The 13405-nt window shown below is 41.5% G+C and overlaps 1 protein-coding gene across 5 annotated transcripts in view; it reads right to left on the bottom strand.

Moving 5' to 3' along the window:
• LOC147325132 (transcription factor SOX-6-like) overlaps positions 1 to 13405 on the bottom strand; it is a 102782-nt gene that overhangs the window by 85973 nt on the left and 3404 nt on the right. For 3 of the 5 annotated variants that reach the window (XM_086299463.1, XM_086299464.1, XM_086299465.1), the window contains exon 2: positions 1302 to 1372. The exons of the other annotated variants lie outside the window; for them this stretch is intronic. The gene's annotated coding sequence lies outside the window, so the exon portion shown is untranslated. The remainder of the gene's footprint in view (positions 1 to 1301; positions 1373 to 13405) is intronic. 5 annotated transcript variants of the gene reach the window in all.

Below are 13405 nucleotides of genomic sequence, written 5' to 3'. Positions count from 1 at the left end.
TGCCATAAATCATCGCTGTCACGACAGGATTGGTACCCAATAAAGACTGTGATTTTGTTACGAGGGTCCACTTGTCATCTTACCGTTATGTTATTGGATTTGAAAAGCAATTGCATGTTAAAAGACAGAATAATTTGATTTTGAGTTTGCAAATCAGCTGATGAAATTAAGGATGTTTGATAGAATTATAAGCGAGCCTAAGTCACCTGGGTGTTTTCCCCCAATCTTTATACAGTTCCTTACTTCAGCGCTTTTATCTATGACAAAACAAAATCTGTGAAAGGATTCCACAGAGCCACAATATTGCTCCCTAAATTGCTCTAGTTGATCATTCTTTTTAGTTTAACCAAAGTGGTGCTTTCTTTGATTTTTACTCATACTTCAGAGGGATGAAGGGGTAAGTACACTCAGTAATCAATCCATCCATCTTCTTAACCACTTTCTTCTCTCTTTATCTTTCTTTCCATCCGTAACCTGGCTTATTTATCTTGTGACCTCTTGCACTGGTCCCATACCCAGGTAGCAAACTGCAGTTCTAGTTTGTGATAAAAGATGATCTGACCTACCAGTGACACAAGGGGCACTAGACAGGGCCTTAATAGGTATTCTTAAACAGGAGGATTAGCCAGATGGTCAGATCACTCTTTTCTTCAACCTCTGCCATCTGTACATTTCATATGTCTCTGCTGAAACCACTGAGATCAGCCCCAGCGACTTCACCCGATTAATTTAGGCTAGTGTTACCTGCAGCACTATTTGACTCCAGATATAATCTTTATTGCTCACAGAGAGAAAGTCCATTAAAAGGCACACTGTAGGTCCCAGCAGTGAGAGGTTCCTGGAGTGATGCCTGTGGGAGCCTTTAAAAGACCCCTTTCTTCACCCAAGTGAAAGCGGCAATTGAGGGCACACAGGACAGAACACTACCAGGAGTGGAGGTCTGCATTTGCTGCGAAACAAAATCAAAAGCAGTCTGTCTGTAGCAACGGAGGAGTGAGAGGTGGCTGACAAGCAAATAGCTGGATACAGTTTTGTTAACATGGGCTAGCATTCACACACACACACACACGCAACTCAGGTAACACAACCACTGGTGCAAAACCTGGCATGTTCAAACACCAGCGAGAGCCGCTCTGTGCTGCTCTGCCAAAACAATAGTGTTTTCTCTGCAACAGCTTATCATCTGCCTTGTTACTGAAGCTGTTATCCGAGGTGCCAAGCAGTGGCACAAAATCACAAAGAAGCTGGCGTGATACAGTGCAAGAAAGTACTTGTCATGTCAGTGGATGAGGAAAACTTACAGAAATAAGAGGCTTCAGCTCCAACACCCTCTTCACACTTAAGGATGCACTTTAAAATTCATGAACATCACCTAGAATAGAGCAAAACAGACAAAAACAAGGAATATTTTGTCAGATAACATCTATGATGAGATGAAAACTGACATTTTATGTGACCCTCCAGGGCGACAGCCTTGCCATGCAAATCAGGAAATATTTTTCAGTGCTACATTTTTTGCATCACGCCAGCAATGGTTTGACAAACTATGAAAATTTGAATTGGGATCTGTTCTTGGAGCACAGTGAACACTCTCACCCCACCTGGGAGCTCTCTGTAGCGGATGTTCATGACAGAACAGAGCTCCTGTATCAAGTCCGCGGCAGACCCAACAGAGGATCAGTGTATTTCTTTCGCAGCACTTTCCCCTGCACAAACAGCGGCGCACACTGAGCCATGCAAAGCCCAACAAATGACAAACAACGTGATTCTTGTACGCGACTTTGAAGTTTAAAAAAAAGAAGAAGAAATTGGCTGAAATCTGTCTTAATGTGGTTAGCGATGTCTGATATTTTCTTTTAAAAGCTGATTCCAGCGAGAGCACGGAAAAGAAATCTCTCATCAGGTGGACAGCTCACCATTCCTAAAATAACCCACTCTCACTCCCGAAGCTAACCGGGGGTCAGCCTCATTATAGCCTCACTCACACACACACACACAAGTGCAAACCACAAGCAGTCATTTGCTAAACCGGATAATAACAAATAATGACAACACTTTGAAGGTACCATGATCAGGATGGAGTGAGTCATCACTCTGAGGGAGCCCCAGGATGAGAGAGAGATAGTCATAATTAAGAGAGGAAGGTCATTAATTTATGAAAGAAAGAACTGACCAGGATAAGGAGGCTCTTAAAGAGAGAGTCTGTGCAGACAACGACAGACAAAGCAATTAAACACACCAAAGCAGCATTTTTCTGATGCCGCTCATCATCAAGTCACCCAAACACAGCATCTAAGTGCTACAAAGGGGGCCATACAAACACCCCTTTGATTCTACCATTTGAGCCTAATTGAGAACAACGAAGAAAAAAGCAAACACTGGGCTTATATGATCTTTTATTCATGTCTTTAATCAGCCAAATCATTCTCTCGTAGAAGCATTTTTCTCTCAGGGCACAATTAAATCGGAATCTTATTCTGAACGGAGAAAATCAAAGAAGTTCTGATAATAAAACTGATAACAAATAATGGGTAAAAACACATTTTGGTGAAACATCCCTGCAAACATTTCTGTAAGATGCAACTCTCTTTGTGTGTCTCTCTGTCTTTGCCTTGAGCAGCCACTGACTCAAAAAGCCACTTTCTCAATCAAGTGACTGCGAGTTGGATTCCCCTGAGCAGCGTTCACACTCCGCAGCTCTCGCTGACCCGTCTGAACACGTTCCAGATGTCTGCAGAACCAGTTATTCTGTTTCCTCTCTTTCTTTTTAACCCCCCCCCCCCCCTCTCTCTCTCCCTCTTTTCCCCCGTCATTCCTCCGTCCACACACCCTGCCACTCATCTGCAGATGGCAGATCTGACACCTGGAGGATGCTGGGTAATCGGAGAGACAGCTGGCTGTCCAGTAGAGGAGCACTGCCGCAAAAAATGCACAGACTCAGCAAAAATCCTGTGTGTAAGGACCCACTGGCTTATGCTGGTGTGCGTGTTTTCTGCAGGATTTCTGCACATGTCCACATGTGCATATGCAATGTGTAAACAGTGCTTATACCCAACGGATCTGCTATAAATGTGTGTACTGTAGAGCCTGAAATATAAAAGAACAAAAAGAGAGCTAGTCATCTGAAGTAAATTAATGCAGGAATTATTTACCCAGTTCTTCGCTGGAAGCAGTGAGCACTCAAATGGACGTTTATAGACCAGGTGACACACACTGGCTGTTTTTATTTTTTCCTTTAATACGTTGTGCTTGCACACTCATGCTCAGTTGCTGCTCTTCACCACTTTGTCAGATCCTCATCTCAGGGAGGACCTGACATAGGAGATCCAGGCTATAGAGCCATTCCAGGCTTCTCCTGACAACTGCAGGAAGTAACAGCTACCTTTTTGGCCCACTGTCCAACAGCTGTAAAATGGCACATGTCACCCTACAGTTGAGCCAGCTGCAGGGGGGAAAGTGTCTGATATTTGCAATAGATACTGAAAGCAGCAAAACAAAAGGTCTGAGACAAAAGACAAAAACCAAAGCTGTGACATCATTGCATTAGGGAACTTTTTTTTAAGAAAAAGAGGTGAGCAATACCGTGCACGAAGATACCCTGTGTTATGTTCACAGCGAGGCCAGCACCTGCACAATGAATGCACGCATTCACGCAATAAAATATGCGCAGTCCCAAATGTTGTCTTGTTGCAGCTGTCAATGCCACTTGTGCAATCGTGGACACACTGGAGAAAGAACAATGGAACTCTATTAGGCGGAAGCGCTCTCAATGAGCGTGGCGCTGCATGAGGCTCTGTGCTGCCACTTCCATGTCTGCACCGTAGGAAACAGTGCATGGTTCCAGCTAATCATATGGGCAATTAAACCAAAATGAGGTTCACTTGACCCATAAATGATGCACTTATAGCGCACACTGCCTCTCTGAGGGCCACTGGCCATGTCATCCAGGCCTTGTAATGTTTCAGAGATTTTTTTTTTTTTAGTATTTTCACTCTGGGCCCGTAAGAAGGGAAACCTGCTGTGTGCAACTATTAGCACTGAACTCTTAAATCTGTGCACTATGAAACTGTGACAGACATATAGACAGTGCTTCTGAGGTTGTATGATTCATTCATCACAGTTTACAAATATTAGTTTGACAAAAAAAACTTTTGCACAAATTATTTGTTCTATGAATTTCAATTTTTAAGAATACTGCTGCTTTCTTTACTCTGTCCTTGAAGCGTGACATCCTAAATGAAACAACGTAGCTTGTACAACAAGCCCTAAAGCAAAACAATGTGCTGCTATTCCTGCCTTTCGCTAAACTATACACACCTAGATATTCAAGCAATAAAGGGAATATGGATGGATGGATGGATGGATGGATGGATGGATGGATGGATGGATGGATGGATGGATGGATGGATGGATGGATGGATAGATAGATAGATAGATAGATAGATAGATAGATAGATAGATAGATAGATAGATAGATAGATAGATAGATAGATAGATAGATAGATAGATAGATAGATAGATAGATAGATAGATAGATAGATAGATAGATGGTTTTAGACTGCTAAAACATTTAGTTAAGTCGAGGAATGGATAATGTTTCCTTATTATGTCAGCAGGAGAAGAAAGGATTGAAGTCTTGCACGTGGGTGGCCAAACTGCTACAGAATTTTTTTTACATTTTTTTTTAAAGGTGCAACAAGGGAAGGGGATGTTTGCATGAGTGAAAAGCCTTTGTGTTCCCTTCACGGAATACCTGGGCGAACATTACAGAAGCTTAAGTGACAACACGCATTTCTCTCCCAAGTCGCTGTTAACATGAAATATTGCTAAAGTTAAAGGTGGGAGGGAGACAGAGGACGGTAGGGGCAAGCGCCAGCACATATGTCTAAACCTCACCCCTCTGCTCACCACCCTTAGGAGATTACATTATGGTGCTCACCATTGTCCCGCTTCTTCAAGACAAAGCCTGTTCCACTGTGCAAACAGCGCGCCTTGGAAAGATTGTAAAAACAAGAGGTGAATGTCAAAGGCAAAAGTGAATAGGATCTCTCCCTTCTTTTGTCGAGCTGGTGAGGTATGCACAAACACATCGCTGCGTGACAGAGAAGAAAGGAGGGCCTTGTGAAGGAAGGAGCTGGAAGAAGTTGGAGCGTCTTCGCATGAAAAGGCCAAAACCGTGAGAAGTTGCCTGCTTGACTCCTGGGCCTATTGAAAACTCCCATACGCAAGCATTTGGATGAAAGACCCCCAGAATACACAAGACATTACTCTGAAGACAAAACACAAAGAATGGAATGGTGACCTCTGGATGCCAAGAACACAGAGACTGCAAAATGCTTCTGTGTCCAAGAGAAGAGAAAAAAAACTAGCACACAATAACATAGTCATCAAGAAACATGTTAATTTACCCCAAAATGATATCAGATGCATGAAGACACGCCAGTCTTTGCAAAGCTTCCAGTGTCCCGGCCTAAAGTCAACCTTGTCACGACCCAAACAAGGCTTTAACTGTCAGGGGCAATTAATGAGGGCGACCTCAGCTCCCTCTAATTTACAAGGCCAGCGCCAGTCTGTAATTAATTGCTGCGTGCATAAATGTAAATGAGTCCACTGGGGAAGTAGAAGGAGGGGGGGGGGGGGAAAGGGCTGTCAGGCCAATATTCCAGTGGGGAGCAATCTGCTAGAGAGGGAAATGATTTAGAGGACAGCACACAAATCTGCTGCTCCGTAAAACACGAAGAAGCTGAATGTGAGGGGAGACTTGTTGAGATGGAGGAGGTGGTCGTCAGGATTGGTAGAAAAAACAACGGGAATAACTGCGGTGGCAATAAATATCAACCGCTTTATTCCAGTTGTCTTTTCTCCATACGTCCGCTTCAAAGATACGGTTTATCTCATCACCAGAACAAAAAGAAAAACACCATCTCACACTGCTCCTGAGTGCTACTTTGTGGTAAAATGTTTCTTTCTTTTTTCTTTTTTCATGCACACATTTTATTTTATAGAATTCTAAACCATGATGTCAACATTTATTGCTTTATTTCTCCACAGTTCTGTAAATTTTTTTGACCTTTCAGTTTACCTCTCTTAGACTTAAAATTTCCTTTTCAGCCTAAAAAAAATAATCACGGGTTAACACACGTGCACACGTTTGCATTTGGGTTGCACCATCCCAGGAACATCTTGTGGGCGTCACAACGAACTTTAGAGGTGGAACTTTAGCAACTTGATGCGACCTCTGACAAATCATTATCCCAACATGTAACCGTTATGTTCCATAAGATTTTGCTGAATATTTCATTCTCTCCGCGGCATGACTCACTCCATCGTCACCGTCCCTAAGTTAGATCTTATTCTCTGGCACAAAGGGTGGTGAAGCATGTCCACAAAGCACATGAAAAATCAAAAGGAGGCAGGCAGAGGAAACATGTATGAAAATTACAATAGCCGCTGTCATGCATAAATCTCCTGCACAAAGGGCCGCCTCTTAACTTCTTTTGTTTGGGCCATAAACAAACAGGTACAGGAACCATTGTCTGGTCAAAGTTGCACAAATGTGAGGAAAAACAAACATTAGATGCACAATGTAGTGCAGAGACAGCTAAAGACACAGGCATGCGCGCACACACACACAGAGACGTGGCGGGCGGCGCAGCAGCTACAGTAACATCTTTACAACATAAGCTCCTTTTCACTACAGCGCTCAACAAAGGCAAATGAGATTTTTCCTACAGCGGGCCTCCAGCAATAACAAGTGACATCACAGGCCCGTCTATGTATGTTTCCCATATTTAACGGGGAGAAACAGCGTTAGCTCCTCCAGAATGATACTGAACAGCTTGCTGAGGCAGCATGTTTCCCTCTTGCAGTGGCAGGCACCATCAACTTGAAGGACTGAGGCAAAAGGCCATTTCATTTTGTCACACAGAGCCAGTGCGACTGCCCTGAGCGCTTCTTTGCCGTGTTTAATCATTTCATTTAAGTTCCTCTCAAAATGTGCCGTTCATGTTAGATACCATCAACAGGTGGGGCTCCTGAAGACCCTGATGGCTCACAGCAGAGTAAACACACACAGTGCTGCTAACACCAGTCACCATATCGTGTGTATTCTTGTGTGTGAAACCGTCCAGCGTAAATGTCAGCAGGTGATACTGCTGTCCACCCAGCCATCTAAAATGCGTTGGCCCGAGTGGAGGAAACCTGATGTCTGAGCTCGGTCAGCTCGATACCCGAGCCAGCGCCACTCCTCTGCATCTCGTCATCGCTGAACACCACACACCCCATTTCTGCTAATCCAACAGTATGTACAGAACATAGCATGCCATATACAAACAGGCATGAGCCAGCAGAGCTTGTCAAGAGCATGTCGTTAATAAATACACACATTAAAAAAGGGGGATGATCCTTATGTGTGTATGTTATGAAGACAGGGCTCTGCCTTTTCTATTCTGAGCCTCACAGCTGATATCTTGTTTTCTCTCTTTTTTTCTGTACTGCTGCCTATATCTCTCCACTTTGAGCCCAAGTGGTCACCACCATCCTATGATGACAACGGCTCGATTAAAGACTTCTTTATGGCTCAGAAACCATGGCAACGCCCTGTGTAGACAAGCTGGCTGATGACCAATTGGATTCGGTCCTGGGCTCAGCGGGTGGGACCATGTCATCCTGGCCCTCACTACTTTACCACAGGATCATTTCAGAGGCCTCGCACCCCGAACCCTGCTTCCACGCCCCATTACTCCAAACCACTACTAGTGGTAAAAGTGGAGGTTACCCAGCCTGCATTTAGAACAGCGTGACGCTTCTGCAGATGGGAGGAGCAGGAAAGGACCAAATCATAAAAGCAATGTAAACATGAACCCAGAATCCAGCCTCCCTGGGTTTGTTTGCAGCTGTTTCTTTCTTCTTCTTCTTCTTTTTTTTTTGTTCTTTAACTTTAAAGAGGTTATTAATCTCTCTCAGGTTGTGCGGCCAGGAGAGGGAAAATAGAGTGACACTGGCTATGCGGCAAAAAACTACAGATTCCTGAAAAGGCACGTCCCGATTGGCTTCCAAGGAAACTGTGATATATGCTGTTAAGAGTGAAACTATAACTGACAGTAATTTTCAAAAAGGAATTCTGTTCTTAATCAGCGTGAACAGCACCGAGGGCAAATTACGAGCAGAGTGGAACAGATCAGACCCGGAGTCACCAAAAATGTAGATTCAGATTTCACATTTAATAACTCATGACCACGTATGCACGGAAATGACATCTCAGTGGAATCTACTGTGTTGTGCCGTAAATTATCTTATTTTAACAAAATAAGAAACAAAAAACTAATGTGCAACATAAACTATAACTATGGTCAGAATACAAGAGCAAAATGACCTCAAATATAAGTGAACATTTAAAGGGGCACTGTGCGATCTTTACATCAGTTGTCGTGAAAGTCAAAAAGGGTTTAATAAGGATACACTTCTGTGGGAAACATAGTTTCCCTTATTTTTCAAACTTGACCCAAATCATCAACTTAAGCTCAACACATCTGAGTTTCTGTTGCTTCAGTTTGGACAGTTTTTACACTTTCTCCATTATGGAAATAACCCAGTTATTTTAAAAAGAACTTATGCAAGTTTTTCTTGCTTGTTTGTTTTTCTTGTCCATTCCTTTATCCAATCAGATCATGATACGTGTTTACAAAACAGGCTACAAACCATAGATGATAAAAAGATGGATAAAGCTTTGGGTCATATGGATAAAACTTTAATTCTGGTCATTCTAAGTGTCAGAAACGAGGATTATCCAGTTCACTGAACGTTAGCCAATGAGCATGGATTTCAACTGTCCCACCCCCCTGCTTGTCACAACTGGTTTCAAAACACCAAAAGACAAAAAAAATATTCATCTCAAACTTTTGTGTCACAGTGGCTACATCCATATTTTACACTGTCTATCCTACAGACCTTTTTTCTATCCATGTCTCTATTTCTTCAAAATAGACCTAATTACTATGTAAATTTGTTTCCAGTTTATTTGTTTTATTATTATAGTTTGTAATTAGTTTTTTACACTAAAGTAAATTCAACTTCAAAGTATTGAACTAAAGTAAATTCTTTGCTTGAGCCAAATAGAGCAGTGAAGTTGTGACAGCACTCCCTGTATGTTTTGATAAACGCGTTGTATGCCCAAGGATGCATATGTGCGTCTGAGTATGAATGTGTGTGGGGCACTGTCCTATAGCCAAAGTACACATGCACAGTAGCGTGTGGTTCTATTTTGTCAGTATGAGCATCATTTGCCACTTTCAGCTGTTCATCAAAATGCTCTCAGAAAGGTTCATGGACAGCACAAGAGGACTTTCCTCTTGCCACAAACACTTCAACACATTTCTTTTTTTCCCCCATCCTTGGACAGACAGACTTGCAAAGCAAGTTCAATATGAAACTTGCCGTGTTGTACTAAAGTGGCCCTGGAAGCAATCTGTATTAAAAATCAGCAGATTTTTAAAAAAGAAAGAAAGAAAGAAAGAAAGAAAGAAAGAAAGAAAGAAAGAAAGCAAATAAATACAGAGCACCTGGGAACGATTTGTGCAACATCAACAGCAGAGTTTCATCAAAGGGTAGTGCAAATAAATTCTTTTGTTTGTTTTAACCTGTTGGGTGTGCCAGAGGGGTGGGGCCTATGTTGCATGACAATCCACAAACAGCAAGCTTTGCTGTTAATTACACAAAAGTGTAAGTGTAAACAGATATTCAAACACTTTCATTGGCTTGGTAAAACTTTCCAGCAATTGTTATTAGATATAATTAGTAATTAGATATGGAACCCCACCCTTCTGATTTTGAAGCAGCATAAACTACACAGGAGATGTTTACCAATGACACTCGCCTTTATTCAGTCCTACAACAGTACAATCCACCCAAGACTCATTGCTTTTTTTAAGATGTGAGCCAGTACTAATCATTAACGTTGAAATCTTTCTTGATCAGCTTTACTATTAAATTATAAAAATGAACCACAGATAAATTAACATCTGAGGGTTTGTATCTCCCACACAGGGCATTTAATCCTTGCAAACACAAAAAAATAACAGGACAAACATAAGAGTATCAGTTGTGCACTGCACAACTTCAATCTGCAGAACTTTTATATCACCATCACAACAAGTATAACAAACACCAACACAATTACCATGGCCCTAGTGTAGACAATAGCAAAGACTCCCACCAATCATACGACTCATGTCATGACAAAGTAGAGTGCCACAGGGTTTTTTTTGTATGACAGTGTTTTTGGTTTACAGAAAGAAGAAAGTAAGTTCTTTTTCTTTACATTTTTAACACAAAAGTTCCAATCTCTGGGTCATGGCTGATCATCTTTACTGCCAGCCACTTCATATACCTTTAGTTTGGAGTGTTCAATGTAACCCAAAAGGAAAGGAAAGGAGAGAAAGAGGAAGACTGAAAGGCTGAAAGAGAAAGTGGGAATGCAAAAGCAAAGCCGATGGACCAGGAAGGACTTAAAAACCTCCTGGAATTGAAAAACGTGCTTCTCTGTGTGATTTCCTTCTTCTGTAAATTCATCAGGAGTGTAATTGCCAAAGCATCTGCTGCCTCTGCTGCTACAGTCCAAGGCCACGACTGCTGACTGACAGATAAGGAGCCACTAGAGCACTTGTGTCAGTCACCTGGTAGCCCTCTAGCCTTATTAGAAATTCAAAAAGCCAGCGATCAGATAGGCCTGACCAAAAATAAAGGCTAACCACAATCATCTAACTTATCCCGATGTACTCTTTGTTTTTGACATTTACTTCTGGCGTGTGCTGAAGTTTAGGGGGTTGGTGAACTTCAGGAAAAAAAACAGCCATGTCTTTTTCACAATGAGTCAGCCTGTTTTAAGAAACAATAAAGTTACAGTGATGGGTTTTACATAAGCAACACTGAAAAACTACTGAGACGAATCTCTTCTGCTGCAACATTACAGTATATAAAAGAAATCAAATGCTATATCTTCCTGTTTTTTTAATTGTTTTTTTGTTTTTTTCTGCTTCTTTGGGTTTTTTGCATTTACTGATTTGTAATGTAATTGTGTTGATTTTTTTTTCACAAAATAAATAACATAATTCTGAGAAACAAATTTAAGTTCATGTGATTTTCTTCCCTTTTTTGTCCTAATGAAAACATCATCAAGTCACTTTTCACTACCTAACATCGTAGTCATCACGTAAATGTAAAAATGTTAGCTGGTTGTTTCAGATGCCACAATTTAATTTGTAAATTGCAACATGACTACAATGCAAAGTAAATAAAATCCCACTTTTTCTTTCACACATATGTCTCCACAGGGGAATCAGAATGACAGCTGCTTCATTTAAGGATGCATAAACATACCTTAACTGGGCACAAAGTGTCTCAGCATTAACGTAAAATACCATCCTGCACTGCTTCTTATGTGTATAAACCATAGGCTGGATTTGCTTGGTGATTTATGTTGCCTCAATAATTTAGTTCTTACATTTCCAAAAATGACTTTTTGCAGCGTGGAGAAAAGGCAGCTCTCTGTTTCGTGTCAGCGGTGATGGTAAGTTTTTCCACACGAGAAAAAGCAAGAGAGCAGCAAGAACGATGCTGCCATGTCCACTGCCAAGTCATTCAAATCTCAAAATGAACCAAAAAAATTACAAATGTTTTTTGTTTTACGAATTCATATCATATGATTAAAAAGAGCTTTTGTTTAAAAAAAAAAGCAGTAAGAGGTTTAAGGTGGATTGAAGCCACCTTTTAGAAGTTTTCCTCTTCAGGCAGAAGGCCTAGTCTGTGTCCGTGTTAACAGTACAACAACCATTTGTCAAAGCGCTCGTGTAAACCACATATTTAGAAATCTTACTCTATCCATTTGCATGTATATAAGAGCTAATGTTAATGTTGCAGACATCAAAGGTTGGCCACACGATGCATAAAGAAAGAACAGGCAGAAAACAGCTGATGAAGATGGAGAAAGTTTGAGCTCCTCTGTGCATCAAGAAACCCCAAAATAAGAGACGCAGTGAATCTGAGAAGATGCCATAATGCAGAGCAAAGACTACATACTGTATGCAAAAATGTGACATGGACGAGAGAGTGTGTGTCTTGTGTGCTTGCATGGAGGAGATTGTCATTAAGAAGTGCATGTGTCAGGTAAGCTCTTATTTTGAGCTTTTAAAATTGGAAGGCTGGGAGCAGGTGCTGGAGATTCACCGGCAGAAAGAAAAGGTTACCTCGAGACCACCAAAAGAGAGGAGAGAGAAGAATGAAAATGGCACCCCGTTATTCTCTGCTCAGGGGAAAAATTAAGAAGCTGTTTCCAGGGTTATATCATGGTGGAAACATGGGGACGAATCCATAGAGCAGGATGTCCATCCAGTCAGGCCCACATTCACACACTCGCAATGAAGGCACATACATGCGTGCGGGCAGAAAGTCTTGTTATAAATATAGAAATTCATGACAAGGACGCACCATACAACACACTGAAAATCCTTTTATAGGATACACACCTAACTGTGCTACAAGAACACACACACTGCCGTGGTGCACGCTCATGTGCAAAAACACAATGTAATCAGTGAAAATACGCGTGAGAACAATTAGTCACACATTTGTCTGATTTCTTTCTGGACAAGCGCAAAAAACACAAAAGATGTGAAAGTGCACTAAACAAGCATACACATACATGCACTGTGCGCACAAACACACCTAAGCTTCCACTTTGGTTGGGAAACTTATGGGCATCTGCCAGCATGTTTCAAGTGCTCATTCTCTGGGGCCCCAACCTTTCTTTTTCAGCAGCAACACTGCAATTTGGGTGTGCCGTTGGGCCAGAGATAAGTATAGGCTGACTAATATGCACTTAGGACTCAGGGAGAAATACTTACGGCTAAATGTTTAATTTGTGTTTGTACAACACATGTCCAATTTGGGGGCTGGTGTCTTTTTTAAAGAGCCTGAAAACAAATAATTAGGACTCTCCAGATTGGCCACAGGCTTAAAATTGTGAAGAGATGGGTCTCCAATGAAGGTGACTGACATCCTCCAAAAAAACAACATATGGAAACGTTCGGATCTGCTACAGTGCGGTCAGATGTTAGATAGATGTTAAGCTCAATATGCAACTAAAACAACAGTAATGCCAAAGAGAGTTAACTTATATATTATATATATACTTATATAACTTATAGTAAATTCTAAAAATCAAAATTGGGTCTCTTCTGCAGCAAGTGTCTGATTGGTGCCAAAATTCTGACTCTATTCTGTCCCCCTTTTTTCTAACAGCTGTAAGATCTCTTAATCTTTTGCCCCTCCGACTGTGCCCTCTGTCTGCCACTAAAGAGTCTCTCTGAATCACACCACAGGAAAAAGGCCTCCCAGCATCCTTAAAAAA

The sequence above is a fragment of the Aulonocara sp. 'chitande type north' Nkhata Bay genome, linkage group LG7 (genome assembly GCF_057382095.1).
Source record: "Aulonocara sp. 'chitande type north' Nkhata Bay isolate Kocher_YH1m ecotype deep benthic linkage group LG7, A_spYH_male_GT1.1, whole genome shotgun sequence".
Taxonomy (NCBI): Eukaryota; Metazoa; Chordata; class Actinopteri; order Cichliformes; family Cichlidae; genus Aulonocara; species Aulonocara sp. 'chitande type north' Nkhata Bay.
The sequence above is the reverse complement of the archived record's forward strand: the minus strand, read 5'-3'. Positions and strand labels throughout refer to the sequence as shown.